The 23,723-nt window shown below is 33.1% G+C and overlaps 1 long non-coding RNA gene across 2 annotated transcripts; it reads left to right on the forward strand.

Moving 5' to 3' along the window:
• The first annotated feature begins 6,395 nt into the window (after window positions 1–6,395).
• On the forward strand, window positions 6,396–10,236 carry LOC145794864 (uncharacterized). Of its 2 annotated transcripts, none has more exons than XR_014334825.1 (2): window positions 6,396–6,831; window positions 9,373–10,236. It is a non-coding gene; the product is annotated as an uncharacterized LOC145794864 (long non-coding RNA). The 2 variants fall into 2 exon arrangements; XR_014334826.1 differs by having other exon boundaries at window positions 9,563–10,236.
• Window positions 10,237–23,723: the final 13,487 nt, after the last annotated feature.

The following is a 23,723-nucleotide window of genomic DNA, read 5'->3' on the forward strand; positions in this document are numbered from 1 at the left end:
GCTACTTGAATTGAATAATCACAGAGATGAATACGTCGTACTATATGGGTCGCATGAGATGGTTAAGGAGCTGATACACATCCTTTCATATTTTGAAAATAGCCCAGGCTTTGATCGTTGAATGACTATGCCTGACATGGGGCATCTTATTGCATCATTTTATAATGTAGTCTTGTACCACTTGTCATTGCAACAGTGTCTCACTCTCTTACCTTTGAGATCACTGCCGGTAACCCTAGCTGATCGTCGCGAGATTGCCATTGGATTTGTCAATGGAAATCATTTTGTGCAGGTATAAGTTATGAAAATAACCAAATATTGTTGTCTAATATTTGTGTAATTGCAAATTTTATGTATTTGGTAAAGATATGTAATTTTTTGGATGTACGTGCAGGTGTTTTTGGAAGCTGGTCATCTAGTTCCTTCCATTGTTGTGCTTTGGAAAGTTCACCATCACCCTTGTGCGTCAGAATGGGAGAATGCATATGTTAGCCGCGTTCAAAAATTTAAAGACAACATAGGACCTAATGTAGCTACTCGAGAGACATTTGATGTAGTTGACATAGATTGAGGTATTACAAAGTAGTAATGAGAGGGTTAAGACATTAGTTTTTATGATTTACTAGAATAGAGTAACGAGGTAGATAGGATTTTGCCATTGGATTTTGTAATGGTCAGTTTTGTTTTAAAAAATAGAATATTATATGCGTTATAGTTCTCTAATTTATGGAATGGATGTCATATTATTTTTACATTGTCTGAACACAAAACGTAATGAAAATAATATTAACCAAGTGCAATTGCTGTTAAAAAGTAATAAGATTAAACATGTAAAATATATATATATATATATATATACTAAATAGTAGTTCAATCCATCCACACCATCACAAATGACATGTGTGCTTGTACATAATCCAAAACATACATAATTCGAAGATAATAATAATATTTGTCTCCTTATACATCTACCAACATCATCAGAAACTACTTGTGCTAACATTATGAACTACTATTAACTACGTGACCGGCGAGTGTAATGTGCTCCAAAACGATATGCAGTGGAAGAGCTGGGTGCAGACCGACCCTGAGTGGATGTGCTGGGCGCAGCTTCACTAATGTGCTGATCTTGAAGAAGTTGTTCGATTGCATCAATCGCGCAGTAAAGCCTATCAGGATGTTGAACACTGTCCTCATAGCCAGCCTGAATGAAAGGATGAGTAATCTGATGTATCTGTGACATACGCTGTATTACGAGAACAAATATACCATTATGTGCAAACTTGAAACAGTTTACATAAATAATTTGCAATCTAAATGAAAAAAAAGATACCTGTGCGTCTTGGCTAGGATAATGATAATGATGGATATTCAGATCCACTTGAGAACGACGCGCTGGGTTTTGTACGTACATATGGGTAATGGTTTGGTATCAATCCATGTAACCAGGAACACAATCCTAAGGTTGCCGTACCGGTGTACTCCTCCTCCGATCAGATAACACATGGTTGTCCCATGCCTCCCAAATGATGTCCAAGTATGCATACATAACATTGTAGCGTGGAGCTGTGGCTCCTCAAGAAGCACGCATAGGGCCAAATGGTGGATTAGGGATTGTCTGCACTCTGCCAAACTGTCTCAACACTCTATCAGGGTGATATGGCTTAACTACTTCCAAACACTTTAGTCAACCGTGGTAGAACGTAACTGGATGACATTGATAGACATCTTTGCAACTCTGGTACGGGTTCCAAATAACCTACAAACAATAAAAATTGTAAGATATGACAACTGTAAATTTTGTATGATATAGAGTTTCAAATTTTGAAGGACTTTTCAACTTACATCATGTACACCCATCCTATCAAGCTCCTCTCGAAAAGCTTGTAACTGTGTCTCTTCACTACACTCTCTCCGAGAAGTCCAACAGTAAACATGTGGCATCTCTCGAGTGTAATTCATATTCAAGTGTGGTCGGAATCCACGAAAGTGCTCATAAATCCATCCCTCAAGCAGTGTCATGTAACTGGCTATTTGTTTCACGCTGGACCTGCTAGCGTACCCCAACTGTCTATATAAGTATGCCAATGCAGCAGCATCCCAAGCATATGAAGATATAGTCGTCAAATCAGATAACAAACTCAAATAAACAACGGGGACCCTAGTACAAGTCTTGTCACTGAAAAGTGTACAACCCAACAAAAATAGCAAGTATGCTCTACCTGCACATGCAATTCTTTCCATTAAATCATTGTCTGTGACATTATGAAAGTGTGCCCTCAACCACTCAAGCCTCACTGAATTGCCTCCAGCACTACATATCTCATGGCTGATGTCTTGCTCATCAATTTGCAACGTATTAACTACTAATGCAATGGCCCGCCTTTCTGACAACTTACGCACACTAATAGATTTGCCTACAATGGGAAGCCCTAGGATAGTGGCGACATCGTCCAATGTGATAGTCATCTCTCCAACAGTCAAATGGAAGGTGTTTGTCTCCGGTTGCCATTTCTCAACAAAACTAGACACTACAATTTTATTGACAAAGCAGCACGTGCAACGAGCTAATTGTGCAAGTCCTGACATCTCCACAATGTTTACAAATGTAGCATTGTTTCCTTGTTTCCACCACGGCCATGAACGAATCTTAGATGAGTGATTATGACAATTTAAGGCCCCCCTTTCATCAGCACCATTCCAAATAGCTGCGGCAACATGACTTTTAAAACTTTTAAGGATTGATGGATCAGTTGGACCTCCTGGAAATGGCTGAGTAAGGATATCTTCATCAACAATGTCAGCATCATCACCAGTAGGGTCATCATCCATAGCAATATCATCCATAACTGGTGCACCATGTATAGGATCATCATCCATGGCAATGTGCATGTCATCATCATGCACTCGAGCACGTCCATGTCCACGTCCACGTCTCTCTAATTCACCTAGTCTTCTATTCGAAGCTGTTATTGATCGACGTTCACTAGGACCGACATCCATCTGCATAAGAAAAGTTGTTCTTATCAACCCAATATAATGAAACATAATAAGCACTCCCATAAAAGGATCACATCAATGTGGGTAATAAGTAGCCTAACCATGCCACCTTAATGAAATCTAATACGCAGTTATAGACCACACCATTAAATTCACAATTTAAATGATGTGAAATTAACTCAAGCTTTTAATACTCTATATAATGCAATTGTTTTGTTCAGCTATATAGCTAACAAAATTTATGAAGACCCAACTACTAAGCTAACAATATCATGTGAAAATACCAATACTATACAGTTTTTTGTTTTTATTGTTATGCATTCAATTTGGGGGGAAAAAAAAATACACAAACATACCCATAAAATAAAATTGTTGGAAAAGAACCTAGAGTAAAACAAATATTGGTGGCCTATGTAACCTGTTTCTATATCAAAAAAAAAAAAAAAAAAACCCATTCGGCACTTCAGAATCGCACTTACAAAAATATTTCAACAATTAAGTGCCGAAATTATTGTATTTATTCGGAATAAGATCACCGAAAATATAGAATAGATTCGGAAGTCAAACTTTGAAGTTATGTATTTTTTTCAGAATTTATTGGACGAAATTATACATAATATTCGGTAATCAAGTGCCGAATGAAACACACATATTCGGAAACCCAGTGCCGAGATCTACACAACACTTCCAACTACGGAAAAAACATACTTTCATGCCAATGGAGTGAAGAGAGATCCGAAAATTGTCAATCTAATAACAAAATGATAAATGTAATAATAAAATTGAAAGATTTCTTACCTTAAACAAGGTTTTCAACAGTGTTTAGTAGATATTCAATGGAGCTCTTGAAATCTTCAATGGAGGTGAGGAAAGTGCAGATTTTTTTTTTTGGTTTCCTGTTTGAACTTCTTCTTCTTCCTTCTTGTTTCAAGTAGAAATGTAAATTGGGGTCACTTTGGTCTTCACGAAAGTGGGTGGAAGTAGAATTGTAAATTGGGATAAATTAAAGTGTGTGTATTTTGAGGGTAAAGTGTGTGTACATATGAGTGAAGGATTTATTTGCAATTTTAAGGATGTGGGTTGAGATAATTACTTAATAATTAAATTAATAGAGATGTGTATTGAGAAAAGATTTGCCCTGAGTTTATTAGGGTGGTGGAAATAGAATTTCCCATTTCTTTCTCATAAAATCTCACCACCGGTGAGAAACAAAATATAGGTTTGGTGAGAATTCTTTTCTTACCATCTCTCATCATTTTTCACCATTTCTCACCTACTTAACCATCCAAACATGTGAATGGATTTCCTATTCTCACCATTTCTTTTCTTTTCTTACATGGGTTTCCTATTCTCACCATTTCTTTTCTTTTCTTACCAAACCTCTCCATCCAAACAAGAATGTGAGAAACTAGAAACATTTCTTTTCGTTTCTCTGGTCGTTTCTTTTATGTTCTCATCTCTCAATTCAAACAGAGTATAAATTCAGATGACTAAATTTGCAGTCGATTTGGACATTTTGAGGAAAGCAAGGCATTTGAAATTTCATAAGACAGGGCAAGCAAGATAGTAAATAAAATGCAAACCAGTCCGACCCCTCTTTCATAGTCTAGCATGGGAATAACGTAGCCTCTCCGGTGAAGAAGACCATTCATGCATACTACTAGAGGAAAATAATGGCCTTGCTTGGTTTGTTTTTCAAAAAAAATTTTGGGAAAAATTCTCTACAAATAAATTTTCAATAGTAATCAAATCAAACAAATTTTTCCAAAAAAAATCTCAAAATTTTGTTTGGTTATCTACTTTCCAAAATCACTTTCTGTCTCGTACACATCAAATCAATCACTTTTTTTAAAACCCTCTCTCCAAAACAATTTTCCAAAACCATTTCTAAAAAAAGGCAAACTAAACAAGTTTTCGTACTTTTTATCTTAAAAACTACTCTACATACACAAACCAAACACACCCAACATGTTCAGAGTTTGTTAGCACTGCCAACTTCTTCATTAGCATAGATGTTTGGACATCTCATCATGAGCAGCTTCAATTAGGGGCTCGCTCAGGATTACGCATGAGATAAAAAGGAGCATCCTTTGATCCTATTGATTTAACAAACCCAAATTTTGAAAGGGGCTTACTATAAGTATTTCACCAAGAGTATTACACTGAATTTCTTCACCTTTTATGTTAAGAGAGAGAGAGAGAGAGAGAAGTATTAGAAGTCTATTATGGATAGGGTAAATTAAACTGACCTCCCCTGTGGTATCTTACTAATACATTAGTACCCTATCATTCTGGAAATTACATCACCCTCCCTATGTTTTCCAGTCACATTACAATTTCCATCCTTCATCAGCCAACTGTTAGGTCAACAAACAAATAGCGCGAATGCCAACTATTGAAAATTTTAACATACCATTTTTTACCCTAGTAGCAACTTCCCTCGTGTTCTGTCTAATCTCTCTTGCCACTGCCTTGTACCAAGATAACAATAGGCATAAAAGTGGAAGCTTCTCTCAAAAGCTAATCACACAAGAATCTAAAGCCACTCAATTATATACAAAGCATCAAAGACTCGAAAGCCCAATTTACAAAATAAAACCATAAAACCATAAAACCAATCCATTAACACTAACTGAAGATAATGGGTTACAAGCCATGAGTACTTGGAGGGAAACCCATTGATCTATCCATCACCAATTGTACAAAACAGCAGAAACTCTTCACCAGAATTGTTGTAGAACACACAATATAACACGGAAATTATACAAGTTCAAAGAAACGGAGACAAGTGGTGTGAGGAGTTGTTTTCTTAGGGTAAATAGAATGTAATTTTTAAAAAGAAAAATTACTAATAATTGGAAAGTTCACAAAATAATTGCAAATAGACCAGAATAAAAACTAATTACAATTGAATGATGCAAAATAATTACAAAAACACTACAAGAAAAGTAAGATTTAACGGCATTAATTTGATGGCGTTTAAAAAAATGCCTCTGTTTCCAATATTTAACGACGTTTCTTAAACGTCGCATTCTTATTAACTAATACCGCACCGTTTTAACTTCAGAAGGCATTTTTAAACGCCTTCAAATTGACTAATACCGCACCGTTTTAACTTCAGAAGGCATTTTTAAACGCCTTCAAATTTATTTATTTTTTTTTTTTGCAGCAATGCTAGGTATCATGAAAAACCTTTTATAAAAATAATTATGAAAATTTCGTGACCTTTGGATTACACTTAGAATAAAGTACCACACAGTAGTCAAGGTAATCCAAGGATCATAAATTTTTCATGATCATTTTCATGGCAAAATTTTCATGATCTCTAACTTTTCTCTTTTTTTTGTATACTTAAATAGCCTATTCTTCTCTCTCTCTCTCTCTCTAAACCCTTGATTTCACTCTCTCTCGCTTCAAAACCCTTCGTTTCTCTCGCTTCTAAAGTATACAAGTATTCGTAGATGGTAGATTCGCATATCGTAATGTGCCGTCTCGAGTTCGTGTTCGAGTTCAAGTTCGCAGGCCTTTCTTCATGGTAAGTGTTGATCAGTCTCATCTCTATCTTCGCACATTCAAGTTCGATTGAAGATGATACTTACTTATGGAATCATTCGATTCAGGTATGCTAGATTTCATCTACTTTATCATTCTTAGATCAGATTGATTGAAGATCTATTGATCAATTGAAGGTGATTTCGAAGTTCAACCTTCTTCAGCTCGGTGATTCAATCACAGATTCATTCGGCGATTTCGAAGTAATCTCTCGATTTCAAAGCTCGGTTATTCAATCTCAGATTCATCCAAGGAGAGTGAGCACCATCATCTACTAAGGTGAGCACCCTCACTTCAGTAAATCTCAAGTTCTCTCTCTCTCTCTCTCTCTCTCTCTCAAGTTCTTCCTTCCAATCGATTATTCTCCTAAGGTTTTCAATCAATTTTTTGAAGAAGTTAATCTCTGTTTTTTATTTATCAGTTTGTATTGATCAATCAGTGTTTTACACCTCATTTATTTTTTCCCAGATCACCAGAACTGATTTTTCAATCAGCGTTCTTTATTTTTCACTCTCTGTTTTTTTATTACCCTGTTTTAAACCCTAAATTAGCATCAACAATATTAGCCTTTTTTTTCCTATGCTGATCTGATTTTGGTCCCAATTCTGATGTATGGACATATTATAATTTTCTTAATGGCATTGTTGTTAGGGTTGCAAAGTTTAATGTAGCTAATTTTTAGGAGTTTAGTTTGTGAATCTTTTGTACTTATTCCAGTTACAAGATTAGGGGCTTTAAGCAGGAAATAAGAGTGAAAGATGCAACTGTAAAAGGAACTTACTGTCTACATACAAATAAATATGGAAATCAATACTTCCAATGAGTAATAGATAAAAAGATTATGAATAATGAATGATAGAATGCTTCCAAGCTTACAAATTAATATATTTACAGATTCTCATTACTAAAACTCAATGGCCATGTGGTCATGAATGTCTTTGAAAAATCTAGAAATCCTCTAGATATTGATTTGTGATTATGTAACAATTTTAAGCAGTATATAACAATCCCAATCAAACAATCAAGACAAATCAACACAACGATTTTAACGTGGAAAAACCACAATTGGACACCTCCAACTGTGATTACAAAACCACGGGCAACAGCCACAAAACAATTCACTAAGAAGATTTAAAGGAATTACGCAGGTATACTCTCAATTACTTAGCGAATCCACGCCTAATTGAACCAACCTCTATGTGCCTCTTCCAACCCGGTCTTCACCTCGGAATTGTCTTTTCGATGAGCCACTCCAGAATCCACCGAAGCTTCAAGCTCGAGTTCTTCAGAATCCACCGAAGAACAACTCTCTCTCTCTTGTGTATAGCAAACAAAACCTTTGATGTACTCTCTTTAAACCATGAGTTGAATACTCAATAAAACATCAAAGAAAACTAACAAAATATCCCCAGATATAAACCTTAAGAACCAAAAAGAAGATCTGAAGGAATTAAATAGTTTTGGGAGAAAACTAACTATTTAGAAAATCCAAAAGTAATCCTAGTTTTGGAAGAAATCCAACTACTTAAAGAAATCATTGTCAATCGGGATTGCCAATAATAAAACCTAACAGTCTTGACTTCTCTTTTGGAAAAAATGTTCCCCAATAGCATAATGATTCTACAAATAACGAGCATAATTTCCAAAAGAAAATTTAATGTAATCATGCTATGACTAAAAGTCTACAATAGACATCACTAGGTGATTATTAATGACATACAGGGTAATATGTCACGATTTCATGCTGTTTTTATTCTGCTCTTTACTGTAGCTTTGATTTTTGTTTGTTTTTTCCCTCAACTACGCAACACTCGGGTACTTTTGGACTTGTAATTAAACATAACTTTATGCTTTATGCACAAATATATCCTTCATTTTCAGTGGCCTGCTAATGTTACTCTGTTTTATGTGGGTTAGTATGAGCATGTGAGTACACATATTTATGTGCTTACTTGGATTTCTATTTCCAACATCACTTCAAGTAATGAATCACTTCAAGTATGTGACGGTAAAAGTTTGTATGCATCCTTCAAATTTCAGTTGATGCTAGTTACTTGGGTGGATGAGTAGCTTCAGTGATCAATATCTTAAATCTTTGTAAACTTAAATGGGTTGAGCTTGGTTGCCCCTGAATGTCTACTTGGGTACTAAGCCTAGTAGTAACCAATGTATAATTGTTTTGAAATATGCCTGAACCTATTTATTATGTTCACCACATGCCCATGAATATCTAATTGGGTACTCAATTTCATTATTGACCAAAATGGAGCTCACATCAAAATTCCAACTATAAAAAGAGATATGATCAAAATAGTGAAAGGTGTTTACACTATCTGAATTTTGGGGTTTTGATCAAGTTTAAACAAGAACCACTCCTGGTTGATGTTTAACTCCTCAATGTTCAAAATAGTCAATTCTAATGCAAAATAACAAGTTTAAATATACTAAAGAAGTAATAATGAATCAGTAAATATAATTAAAATGTTTTTAAAATTTGGATCGTTACACTTTAGCTGTATACCTTGCCCATGTTAAGTTTGTACTTTCCACGTGTAGGAGGAATCCAACCAATGTGGACTGATTTCGTAGGCCTGTGATCCCTAGTAAATTATCATACAAAAATTATCATATAATATTTAAATATACTGATTTTGTAGGCCTGCAATTGTATTTCTGCTATATATTCAATGTCATTACTTGTAAACATGTATTCAGGATTGTTCTTCGAATTTTTTAACATATAAATAGAGGAAAATCTTCCTAAATCATTTCTTTAAATTTTTGCTGAAGTTTATCATTGATACTATATTCTTTGTTCAGTCTTGTACAGGGAAAACCTTGTTCAGTCGTTTCGAGCATGGATGCTATGCCATTCTGCTTCATTTGTTGTGAATTGAGATATGTGTATAATGATAGTGTTGTGTTGAGTATAATACATCATTACTATCGGTGCTATCTCCTGTCTTTTTCTCATTCACTCTCTAGTTGAAATAACATACAAAATCTGCAGGTTGTTTTTCCCACCTTTGGTATGCTCTCATATAGGTACAAGTATCAATATTGTGCAAAGCATTACGTGTTCCTTCATTGCTTGGTTTGCTGTATACATGTAATTTTAATCTGGATTTTTACGATACTTTAACATTGCTTTTTTTAATTTGAAGTCATAGTGCATAATGTGATGAACTGATAGCAATCTTTTGTATTTTTTTTTTTTTTTTTTTTTGAGATTAACTTTTATCCTTATAATTTAGTCCCACAACAAGTGACAAAAATTGGGTTATTCAAGTTACTTGTTAATGCTTGACATCATTTTTTTTTTTAATCTTTAGCCGGGAGAAAATGAACTCCTTGGAGTTGATGTCAAGTATGATAGCATGTCAAGTTTTCTAGGGGCACAATCAGGTCATATTGAATCTGTGGAATTCAGTTTCCTGACCATGCAAAATTTGAATTCCCTTCCAGGAGGCTCCAAATCTGTCCTATAACACACAGATGATTATGATATTCCTATGGTAGTTTGTTTGTTGAATGGAAATTTATGTGGTAGTTCTGTTGAAATTTATAATAATCTGCTTGTTGAATTGTCATTTGACAAGTTTGTTGCCTTATTTTGATTTAGAATAATTATGCAATGTTTGTCTACATTTAGTCAATATATTGAAATAGTAGCAATTTTTTATCCATATTATTGCTATTTTTTACTTTTATTATAGGTATATTTTTTGTTCAATCACATAGAATTAGCATAATTTCCAAAAAAAAAAAAAGAAAAAAAAATCTAGAACGGCATTTTCAAATGTCACTATACCACTAACGGTTAGATTTTTAAAATATGAAGACATCTGAAGACATCTACGACGGCGTTTTTGAAACGCTGCCGATTGTAATTTAACAGTGTTTTTTAAGCATCATAAGGCTATAGCGACGGCTGCATTTTCGACGTTTGGTAATAAGCATCACAAAAAGAATTAGTGGCGTTGTTTTACCCTTGTAGCGGCGTTTAAAAAACGCCGCTAAATGTCGAATTTCCTGCAGTGAAATCTGGGAAGATTCTGTGAAATTACTAAAAGCCCTTTCCTTTCTCTCTCCTCTCTTACCAAAGTGCATTCGAAGGTTTTAACAATGCATAAAATTATCGGTCAGAATCAGAATTAATGTCACTACAATTTTACTGCAATAACAATGAAAGCATAGGCATATAATACTTGTTAGTTAAAATGCTTAGTGTGATTCACTTTTTTCAATTCCAATGCACTAGGCATATGATTAGGCATTTTGGCTCAACTCATATTCACTAGCTACATGTAGCTAGCCTTCAACACTAAGCAAAATGTATTCAATCATTATGATCATTTCCCTCCATCTATGTTATTGACGTGTCATTCTATAAAATTAATAGTATTTGGATAAATAGCTAAAATAAAGAGCATGGTTGGAGTAAAAACATAAAATAGTTGATAGGCAAAATAAAATATATACTTTATAGTAATATTTAGATAGGTAAAATGCCTACTATCGTTGGAGATGCTCTAAGTCAGCAACATGAGGCTCAAATGCAAGGTAAAGAAGTTAGTAATAAGCCACATTTTTTTTTTTGAATTTTTTCGTGTTTAATATATTTTTTTCATTATGTCAAAAAATTTCATTTTTCCGGTCCGTATGTGTGAATGAATCTAAAATGCAATTTCTTTTTGAAGTTCCAAATTTGTTTTTGAAAAAGAAACCAAAAAAATTCAGTATTTTTTTACTTATTTTTTCACTTTTCTTGATCTTTTAGAAAATTTAAATTTTTAAAATTTTTTTGATTCATCTCGTTGGAGTAAAATATTTTTTAAAAAAAAATTCACTAAAAACCAAAATAAATCAAGAAAAAAAAAAAAAAAAAACTAACTAACTAACTAACTAACTAACCTCAAACACCCACTATGGCAGTATCTACAACAGGTTAACATAAATTTTTATATCTACAAATTTTTACTCACCCCCCAAATATATATATATATATATATATGCAATTATACTAAAAACTCACATTTTATATCTACAAATACATCCACAATGATGTGAGTAGAGTGATGAATCTCGTATCATTAAGTGTTTGACTAATAAAAAATTGACACTTGTCAAATTACATAAATATGGATTGAATTGTGAAACATTTATGAGACTCAAATATTTTTCATATACATATATCATTAGGCCTAGTTTACCATGAACTATTTTTGGCTAAATTAGTCAGTAAATACAAAACAAACTAATCTATTTATATATTATATAAGGAAAATAAGTTTTGATATCTCAATCTTAATTTTCTAATTTTTTGATTTACAACAAAAAAAAAAAAACCTCAACACTTATTGACTTCTCTCATACACAGTCTTTTCAACTTCTTCCATACCTATTGCAGCCTTTTCCATTTTACCGACAACACATTTATCTATCTATAATACATAATTTTTCACTTATTTTTTTATATTAGAAGGACAAATCAAGTCAGGACAAATCAAGATGAAGAGAAAGTTTCAAAAGCTGTAAGTAATCTTTTCATTTATTTTTCAATGGTTCTTTTTTTTTTCATTTTTTTTTTTTATTATGAGAAAAATGTGACTATAGTTAGATAAACATGAACAATCACAAAGAGAAAGTTTCAAAACCTGTAAGTAATCTTTTTATTTATTTTTCAATGGTTCTTTTTATTTATTTATTTATTTATTTATTTTACTACGACAAAAATGTGATTGTAGTTAGATAAGCATGAATAGTCACAAAGATAGCATAACAACTGTAAAACAACTAACTTAAACCCAAATACTCAACCATTCTTTCCAAGTGTTCAGCATATCTACACCAAAAAATAAAATAAAATAAAATAAAATAAATTGTGATTTGTATTTTGTTGAGCAAAAAAAAAAAATTATAATTTGATTTTTTAACTCACTATGTTTTTTGAAAAAAAAAATTATATTTTTTAATTATCAATTAACTTAATTTGTGATTTGATTTTTTTGAGAAAAAAAAATGGATTGCATTCATTAGGTTCACATAAAGTATCCATTATTGGTGATGATATTAGATTGTATTTTGAAAAAAAAAAAATTAATTTATTTTTTTAACTCACTGTATTTTTTGAAAAAAAATTATTGTGTTTTTTAACTATCAATTGACTTAATTTGTGATTTGACACTGTCACAAAAAGAAAGTTTCAAAGCCTATAAGTAATCATTTTATTTATTTTTCAATGATTTTTTTTTTCATTTATTTTTTTATTATGAGAAAAATGTTATTGTAGTTAGATAAATATGAACAGTCATAAAGATAGCATAACAATTGTAAAACAACTAAGCCCAAATACTCAACTATTCTTTCCAAGTGTTCGGCATATCTACACCCCCAAAAAAAATAAAAAATAAAAAAATTGTAATTTGTATTTTGTCTAGCAAAAAAATTTATAATTTCATTTTTTAGCTCACTGTGTTTTTTGAAATTTTATTATGTTTTTTAATTATCAATTGACTTAATTTGTGATTTAATTTTTAACTCAATGTGTTTTTTGAAAAAAAAAAAATGGATTGTATTCATTAGGTTCACATAAAGTACCCATTATTGATGATGATTAGATTGTATTTTGAAAAAAAAAAAATTGTAATTGATTTTTTTAACTCATTGTGTTTTTTTTATAAAAAAAATAATTGTATTTTTTAATTATCAATTGACTTAATTTGTGATTTAATTTTTAACTCATTGTTTTTGTTGTTTTTTTTTTTTGGGGGGGGGGGGTGGATAGATTGTATTAATTAGGTTCACATATTGTATTTTGAAAAAAAAAATGAAATTGATTTTTTTAACTCACTATGTTTTTTTTTTGAAAAAAAAATTTTGATTGTGTTTTTTAACTATCAATTGACTTAATTTGTGATTTGATTTTTAGCTCATTGTATTTTTTGAAAAAAAAAAATTGTATTCATTAGGTTCACATGAAGTACCCATTATTGATGATGAAAATTGTAATTAATTTTTTTAACTGACTTTGTTTTTTGAAAAAAAATTGATTGTGTTTTTTAACTATTAATTGACTTAATTTGTGATTTGATTTTTAACTCATTGTGTTTTTTGAAAAAAAAAAAAAAGGATTGTATTAGGTTCACATAAAGTATCCATTATTAATATGATGAAAAGATTGTATTCTAAAAAGAAAAAAAAAATTTGTAATTGATTTTTTTAACTCGCTGTTTTTTTTTTTTTTTTGAAAAATAAATGATTGTTACTGATTGTGTTTTTTAAATATGAATTAATTTTTTTTTTCTTTTTTGTCTTGCAAAAAAAAATTTATAATTTGGTTTTTTAACTCACTATGTTTTAAAAAAAAAAAAAAAAGATTGTGTTTTTTAACTATCAACTGTCGTCATTGCTTTTATTATTGTTATTATCATTATGAGCAAAAATGTTATTGTGTTTTTTTACACTCCGTTTTGATCACATTTTTTAACTAATTGTATTTTTTTACACTCCATTTCAATTAGGGGTGCAACTCGGGCGGGCTCAACCCGAGCAACCCGAGCCCAGCCCGAGTTTTTTTAGGGCTTGGGCAACTATATCTTGTAATCTGGACGGGCTTGGGCAGATTTTTGATGCCCGAATTGCAATTCGGGCCGGGCTTGGGCAGAACCAATGGCCAACCCGAGCAACCCGAACCCGAATTCAATTTAATATATTATATAAATTATAATATATAATATAATATATATATATATATAATTTAATAAATTATATAATATATAATATATAATATATATATAATTTAATAAATTATGTAATATATATAAATTAAGTAAAAGAGTTAGTCTTAATTTTTATTTTATTTTATTTTTTTTTGGTTAGTCTTCTATTAAGTAAAAGAGTTAGTCTTAATTTTTATTTTTTATTTTTTTTTGGTTAGTTTTCTACCATTAGATTAGCATCTTTTATGTCTACCCTTAGATCTACCTACAGGTTTTTGAACTCGGGCAATTCGGGCAATTCGGACAACCCGAGTTCAAAATACAAAGCTTGGGCCGGGCTTGGGCAACAATGCTCGGGTTCATGGTCGGGCTTGGGCGGGCTTGGGCAGTGCCAAATACAATTCGGGTCGGGCTTGGGCAGACCCCCAACCCGACCGAACCCGCCCGAGTTGCACTCCTAATTTCAATCACATGATGAGAAAAAAAAAAATTGTTTGGGTTGTGACAATCTCTGTGTTTTTTGAAACAAAAATGGATTGTATTCATTACTATCAATGATGATTAGATTATATTTCATCTTGAAAAAAAAATTGTAATTGGATTTTTAACTCACCGTGTTTTTTGAAAAAAATAATTGATTATGTGTTTTTTAACTGTCAATTTAACTATCAATTGACTTAATTTGTAATTGGGTTTTTAACTCACTGTGTATTTTGAGAAAAAAAATTTATGATTGTGTTTTTTAACTACCAATTGACTTCATTACCTTATTATTATTATTATTATTATTATTATTATTATTATTATTATTATTACTACGAACAAAAAAGTGATTTTACATTATGTTTTGATCACATGGTGATTTTTTTAATTGATTGTGTTTTTTTACAGTCCATTTTGATTAGCTTGCTTGTTTTCATTTTTTAGAAAACACTTTTTAGAAAATTCTGCTTTCTTATTTTCTGTGTTTTTTTATTTTTATTGAATTTTTTAAATATTTTAAGCATTTTTTTTTACTTTTGAGACACACCTAACAAAAATACACCTAAAAAGTAAAAAAATTGTAAAAAAAATCTTTTAAAAATTCACTAAATACCAAAAATAAAAAATACAAAAATTCAGTACATTTTTTGTATTTCTATGTATTTATTAATTTTTTAAAATATTTTTTCACAAATTTTTTACTTTTTAGATACATCTAACTAAGGTGCATCTAAAAAAGTAAAAAAAAAATGTTTAAAATTTAAGAAATATTCACTAAAAACAAAAGAATATGAAAATCAAAAAACTCAGTTTTCAAAAAACTTAATCCAAAAAACTCAAACCAAACACACTGTGTTTGCGTTGTCACAATCTCTGTGTTTTTACAGGATGGAACGTGATATAGTTACCACTAAAATCAATCGACTATCTCAAAAAAGAAAATTACTCATTTCACGCCAGACTGATCATGATGATCCCATATTCTAAGATAAATTGAAACAATTTCAAAAAGAAACATGTCGATTAAGAGCATGTGTTCTACATGACAAACAATTACATTATAGAACCAATGTTCAGAACATCACAAGTAAGCTCTGAAGTATTATTAATTTCATATATATAGATTTCTTACTAGTTTCTGTATTAAATATATTTTTTTTGCTGCAATTTAAAATATAGGAGTTGTTATGTCTTCCACATCAGAGTGTGTTCACTTCTACCAAAATGTTTCAAGAGTCACCACATTGATAAACAATATTAATGTTCTAAATGGTAAAAACCTCTAGTAATAATATTTTCTAATTATGATTCTTTTATATAATTATTTGCAAATACTAATATCTGCTACTTTCATAATGAATGCTAATAGTTATGTTGTTTATATTTTTTTATGAAAATTATATGATGCAATAGTCATGCCTCCCATATCTGAAGAAGAAGGTAAGAAATATTATTTATATTAATTTTACAATTATGATTTATTTGACAATATTCTTATAATAATTTCAAAAAAGTAATGATTTTATACGAATTATTTTATTCATGTCAATCCAAATAAAGTAATTGTTATGTTCTCGATATCTGAGGGTGTTCAGATACATGAGGATGTTTCAGAAATCACAAGGGTGATGAATGATAATATTGTCCTACAACAAGGTAAACACTAATATATATATAGATTTTGTAATTATGAATTTTAAAATTATAATTCCCGATATGTATATTGTTTATTTTTTCATCCAATTAGATGACGGGATAATCATGTGTCAAAATTTAGAGGGCATTCAGTTGCATGAGGATTTATTATAGGAAACTATAATAGCAAACAACAATATTGTCACAGAAGAAGAAGGTAATAATTATTATTTGTATTAATTTTAGAATTATGATTTATTTGAAAATATTATCATAACTTCAAATAATAAATGATTTGACACTAAATATTTTATTCATACAAATTCAAATAAAGGAATTGTTGTATTCCCGATATCTGAGGGTGTTCACATACATAAAGATGTTTTGGAAATTACAAGGGTAGTGAATAATAATATTGTCATATCAGAAGATAAACCCTAATATATATATATATATATTAACATTTTTAATTATAATTTTTAAAATTATAATTGCCAATAATTGATATTCACAAACCTTTAAATTAAATATTAATTTATAAATTAATTATTAATTTCGTAATTAAATTTTAGATGATGGAATAGTCATGCCCCTCACATCTGAAGACATTAAGTTGTATGGAGATGTCTTAGAATTCACAATGACAACAAATATCAATAGTCTTCCACAACAACGTAAGAATAAACTATTATGTTATTCATTTTTTTGCATTATTTGTACATGACTCATAATTTTATACTTATCTCATTATTATTCTCATTGTATTATTTCACATAAGTTTATTTTGGGATATTTAATTATTTTTCAATGATATTTTAATGATGAAATAGTCATAAATCCCATATCCGAGAGTGTTCGGTTGTATGGAGATGTGTCACAACCCGCAAAGACAACAAATAATAAAATTGTTCCACAACAAGGTAAGAATTATTTTGTAATAATTTTGTTCAAAAAAATAATGCCAACTCCTGCAATTTAAATATACATTGTCTCATTACATATGTAATAATCACTTTAAAAAATTTTGTGCTTTTATTTTTTCAACTGATTGTGTTTTTTTTAAATAAAAAAAATATTCAGTTTGTTTGGTTTGGATTTTCATAATTCACTTTTCAAAAAACTAATTTTTTTTGTTTTTTTGTGACAGAATTAAAATTCTACATTGTTAATAGGTGATAGAATTATTAGATATCCTTATTTTGTTGATTTACATCCATATGCAAGTAATTGGAGCGTTAAAGCTTAGTTAGTCAGGTTGTTATCTATGACTAATCGCCTTGTGAGAAATATGACATTCAGAATGATTTTTATTGATAGACAAGTATTTACAACTCTTATCATAAGATAATTGTTAAATATTTTGTTTTGTATTATGTTAAAAATGTGTACTTATTACCTTTTTTTAAAGGGTGATGCCATTGAAGGAACTATATGTTCTGAGGAACATGATTACTTCAAAGAACATTTAATTGAAGGAAAACTATATTGTTTTAGAGAAGTTCATATTATATCGGCTGATGAGAAATTCAAGTTGGTGTCATATTATTATAAGATGTCTTTTACTAATGATACAATAATTGTGCATATACTTGATCATAATGATAATATAGCACTTAGGTGGTATTTCATTACGAAATTATCATACATTGGCAAATTTCTTCATCAAGATGTTCATTTAATAGGTACGTTACTTTTACCAAATGATACTGTGGGGATATGTTTTCTGAATACCAACACGTGGCAAGGTGACGCCGACGTGTTAGCCGAGGTGCCACGTGTCCTGGTCGTGACGCCGAGGTGATCTCGGCAAGGCCGAGGTTGTTTCCGAAGATATCAGAATCCGAGATAAGTGGATAAGGGACAAGAGTCCTAGAATGAAAAGAGAACTCAACTTGGATGAGGGACAAGAGTCCTAGAATGGGAGGAGACTTCAGTTTGGGTAAAGGTGAGACTCTTAGAGAGGTTATCCTAATCCTACTTGGAGTCTCAGATTAGCAGTAATCTTGAGTCCATTAGAGTTAGGCTCCCATTGGGACTAGGATTGAGTTGGCTATAAATAAGAGGCACCCCCATGGGTCTAAGGGATGTTTTTTATGCTCAAGCTTGTGAGTTGAATAGATGATTGATTATCTTTGAGAGATATTGAGTACTGACTTGATCGTCGGAGTACCCCCGGGTGGAAAAACCACCGCCGGAGCCTTCTCTTTCTGTTGCAGGTCAGCAAGGTACCATCTATTCTGCCAGTGTTCTACAGCTGAATTACTAAGCGGGCAATGTGGTCAGAAAATCACTCACACAATTTGGCACCGTCTATGGGAAAGAAAGAAGAATAGATAGCCAATGACGAACAGAAGGATCAGACTAGAGACAACGCTCCTACTAGGAATGGGAGATCTATCAACCTCGACGTTGAAGGGGACAACCGCAACACAGAAACTCATGACCAGAGTCACAGAGTGAAAGACGCCAGCTAGGAAGGTGACGCACCAAAGACAACAGATCGAAGCAACAAAGATGACCTCCAGGTATGGAAGGATAGATACCTGCGGAAGAACAAAGACCCTTCCAGAAGGGATGCAAAGACAGGGGGCATGAGCTCTCCCAAGGAGATAACATTCAAGTATAGAAGAACTCATCCTGAGTGAGCAGATCCCGGATTTCAGATCTTAGATCCTGGATCCGAGAAGACATGATCTCAGCCTAGACAAGTAGGCCTGAGAAGACGAGAGCTCAACCTAAGTGAGCAGATCCCGGATTCCAGATCTCGGATCCTAGAAGACATGATCTCGGCCTAGATGAGTAGGTCTGAGAAGAGAATAACTCAACCTGAGTGAGCAGATCCAAGATTCTAGCAGACAAGATCTCGGCACTTAAGTCCGAAAAGAGAAGAGCTCAGTGAGCAAATCTCAGATCCCAAAAGATAAAAAGGAAACACACAACATCAGACTAAAGTTGGCCAGAATTGAGAAGTATACTAAGGCCGAGGAGGACATGCCGGGAACAAAGGCGTCGGAACAAGAAAAAGAAACGGCTCGCCGATACGAGGCCGAAAATCAAACTCAGGTTGGAGCCAAGTAAGATCAATAGAGAAACCAAGGCCGACAACCTCGGCTTGAATTAAACCTCGGCGACAAGGTCGAAGCTACATGTATGATGAGAACCCAAGGGGATTTTAAGTTCACACTGGGGGGGCAGAGAGAACAAGAATGCGTTTACCACTTGTTGAAATTTGTAGCAATTTACAAGTTGGTTAAACCGAGATGATGCTTAACGCTTGTTGAAATTTGTAGCAATTTACGAGTTGAAGTTAAGCCGAGATTATTCCCTATCTTCACTTGTTGAAGTTTGTAGCAATTTACAAGTTGAAGTTAAGCTGAGATGGTTCCTTATCTTCACTTGTTGAAATTTGTAGCAATTTACAAGTTGAAGTTAAGCTGAGATGGTTCCTTATCTTCACTTGTTGAAATTTGTAGCAATTTACGAGTGGAAGTTAAGCCGAGATGGTTCCTTATCTTCACTTGTTGAAATTTGTGGCAATTTACAAGTCGAAGTTAAGCCGAGATTATTCCTTATCTTCACTTGTTGAAATTTGTAGCAATTTACAAGTTGAAGTTAAGCTGAGATGGTTCCATATCTTCACTTGTTGAAATTTGTAGCAATTTACAAGTTGAAATTAAGTCGAGATGGTTCATTATCTTCACTTGTTGAAATTTGTAGCAATTTACAAGTCGAAGTTAAGCCGAGATTATTCCTTATCTTCACTTGTTGAAATTTGTAGCAATTTACAAGTTGGAGTTAAGCTGATTCCTTATCTTCACTTGTTGAAATTTGTAGCAATTTACAAGTTGAAGTTAAGCCGAGATTACTGTTTCTCTTCGCTTGTTGAAATTTGTAGCAATTTACAAGTTGAAGTTAAGCTGAGATTACTGTTTCTCTTCGCTTGTTGAAATTTGTAGCAATTTACAAGCCGAAGTAAAGCCGAGGTTATTGGTTAAACACTTGTAGAAATTTACAAGTTGGTTAACCCGAAGAAGATGCTTAACACTTGTTGAAATTTGTAGCAATTTACAAGATGACGTTAAGCCGACATATGATCATCCGTTAAAATTTGCAGCAATTTACAGGTTGAAGTAAAAGCTAAGTATATTGTTTAAACACTTATTGAAATTTGTAGCAATTTACAAGTAGATCATTATTTAACACTTGTTATAACTTAAGGAAAGTTTATAGGTTGAAATTAAAACAGTATGTGTTTTATATCAGTTGGAATTTATGCAAAGTTTACAGGACAAGTTATTGTCGAGGTAAATCATCAGTTTGTATACCCGAGGTATGTCACCCCGAGAAGGTTGCACAAAGAAGGAAGAGCATACTAAAGACACGCAAAATATTTTAAGTATAGAATCATGCAAAGGCAGTCAAGAAAAGACAAAGGCACAAGCATTCAGAGAAGGACAGTTGCATTAGACATTCAAGAACAAGGAGGCACATCGGCCATATGCAGAGCTTACATTGTCTAAAAAAGCAAAAAGGTACAAGAGTACAAGCGACAAAAAAGGAAAAACTTCAAAAACTGAGATTATGTTTAACCGAAGTTAAACTGAAGTGATGCTTAACCGAAGTTAAGCCGAGATGATATTTAACTGAAGTTAAACTGAGATGATATTTAACCGAAGTTAAACTGAAGTGATACTTAACCGAAGTTAAGCCGAGATGATGTTTAACCGAAGTTAAACTGAGATGATGCTTAACCGAAGTTAAGCCGAGATTATGTTTAACTAAAAGTTAAATGGAGATGATGCTTAAACCGAAGTTAAAACGAAATGATGTTTAACACTTGTTGAAATTTTGAGAGTGCACAAAGTTAAATGTCGGCAAAAGATTCACCGGAGTCAAACGTCATTTTGATTAGAACAGAACCACTAAGTGCACGCTAGAAATGGTGACCAGAATTGTGAAAGGAATAAATGTTTCAAGAAACAGCGATGATAGTTTGCAAAGGCCAAGAGAAAGAGGGTCTATAGGGGGTGCATTAAATATCAGAAGTTTTAATACATTGGTGAAAGCAGAACACATCAGGTCTGTGACTGCGGCACGAAGCCAACTTCCCTGATGTGATCCTAAGTACAACTTATGTTCACATTAGGGGGCAGGGAGAAGGTGCAGGGGGAAGGAATGATAATTAAGGAGCAAGGAATGTTAACACTTGTTGAAATTTTTGAGCAAATTACAAGATGAGTTAACCGAAGATTATGAAGTCTACCACTTGTTAAAATTTGTAGCAATTTACAAGTTTGGTATAGCCGAGATAACACTGAAAGACGTTTCTGAGATATGATCATCCGAGATGACCAACTAGCTTGTTAAGAGCTGAGAAGGTTGGCAAGTACAAAAATGAAGACCTTAAAGAACTAGGGACTGAAAGCAATAACGTCGGACTGATCTGCTTCAACGGACGACGATGGTTCAGCCTCGGCAGTCAGCTGGAGGAGTTTCTTTACCGTTACCTCGGCATCAATTTCAAGAAAGAAGCAAACTACTCGGCATCAGCGGCAGGTTGTGTCTCACCCCTAGAAGACAGTTGGAAAGAACTTCTCAGCAGCCTTCTCAGCCACGAAGCTCAGCATCAATCTCCTGAAGAGTTTGATCAAAGCTTTTCTCGGCGATTGGCACCTCAGCGTTTTGAAAGCAAGGATTGAAAGCAAAACTCTGGGAAAAGACACAGAAAACAAAAACAAGAATGTAATTCGTAAATCAAAAATGGTGATGAAGCTATCAGGAAATCAAGACAAAAAGATTGTACAGGTGTGTCAAGCTAAGAACAGTGGCAGAAATCAACAGATATGTGAACAGTGTATATTCAAGAAGATGATTTGGAAACAACGGGTAAAACAACAATGGTGGTTAACAATGAAGCAGAGCTTCTTGGAAAGCAACAAGAAATAAAACCAGGAGGAAAAGTGGCTTACCAGAAAGAGGGAAGTCGGAATGAGAATTGCCGAAGTCTGACGACGGATGCGAAAATGACAGAATAACGTAAGCTTCACCGGAGGAGAGGAACGAAAACAATTGCAGAGCTTCAAAGCTTGGAACAATGACGGATTTAAGCAAAAGAGCTAGAAAGGAAAAAAGCCAGAGGATTAAATGAAAAAAAGAGAAAAATAGTCAAGAAGACGACAAAGTTCAAGAATAAAGCCAAGTGCACAGGCACTAAGTAAGTATGTGAAGAACAAGAAAGTAATGACCCAGACATGATGCTAGCAACAGAAAGAGGATATGACAAGGACAGTGCCAGGCATTCAAACAATTCAAAACTTGAAACAGACGAAAATAGAAGGCAACAGATGGCAAGTAAACAGATTCAGAAGAGTTATGAAAGATTGAGCTTAATAGCAAGTAAAGAGTGCATGAACCTACCAAGTGAAATGAACGCCGATATGAAAATCGCCGGAGTCAAATAGATGACTGGAAATCGGGAACTCACCAGAGAGTGTGAGTGGAGCAGTTGCAAAGCTCTTAGTTTACGAATTAATGGAACCAGAACCTCGGCTAGGAGGTGCGATTTCAAGCAACTTGGAAAGCATGAAACTTGATTGACACAAGTAGACAGTAAAGTCCAGGGAACTTTGAGGTCGGCAAGTTTTGATTTCGGACAGAGGGGCGCAGATGAACAGACAATGTAGGTTCCATCACCTCAGAATGCCGAGGTAATAGAACCTAGGGGGCAATTGTGGGGATATATTTTCTAAATACCAACACGTGGCAAGGTGACACCGACGTGTCAGCCGAGGTGCCACGTGTCCTGGTCGTGACGCCGAGGTGATCTCGGCAAGGCCGAGGTTATCTCCGAAGATATCGGAATCCGAGATAAGTGGATAAGGGACAAGAGTCCTAGAATGAAAAGGGAACTCAACCTGGATGAGGGACAAGAGTTCTAGAATGGGAGGAGACTTCAGTTTGGGTAAAGATGAGACTCTTAGAGAGGTTATCCTAATCCCACTTGGAGTCTCAGATTAGCAGTAATCCTGAGTCCATTGGAGTTAGGCTCCCATTGAGACTAGGATTGAGTTGGCTATAAATAAGAGGCACCCCCATGGGTCTAAAGGATGTTTTTTATGCTCAAGCTTGTGAGTTGAATAGATGATTGATTATCTTTGAAAGATATTGAGTTCTGACTTGATCGTCGGAGTACCCCCGGGTGGAAGAACCACCGCCGGAGCCTTCTCTTTCTGTTGCAGGTCAGCAAGGTACCATCTATTCTGCCAGTGTTCTATAGCTGAATTACTAAGCGGGCAGTGTGGTCAGAAAACCACTCATACAGATACTCATCTA

This window comes from Camellia sinensis, chromosome 7, assembly GCF_055761805.1.
Source record: "Camellia sinensis isolate YWXY chromosome 7, ASM5576180v1, whole genome shotgun sequence".
NCBI lineage: Eukaryota > Viridiplantae > Streptophyta > Magnoliopsida > Ericales > Theaceae > Camellia > Camellia sinensis.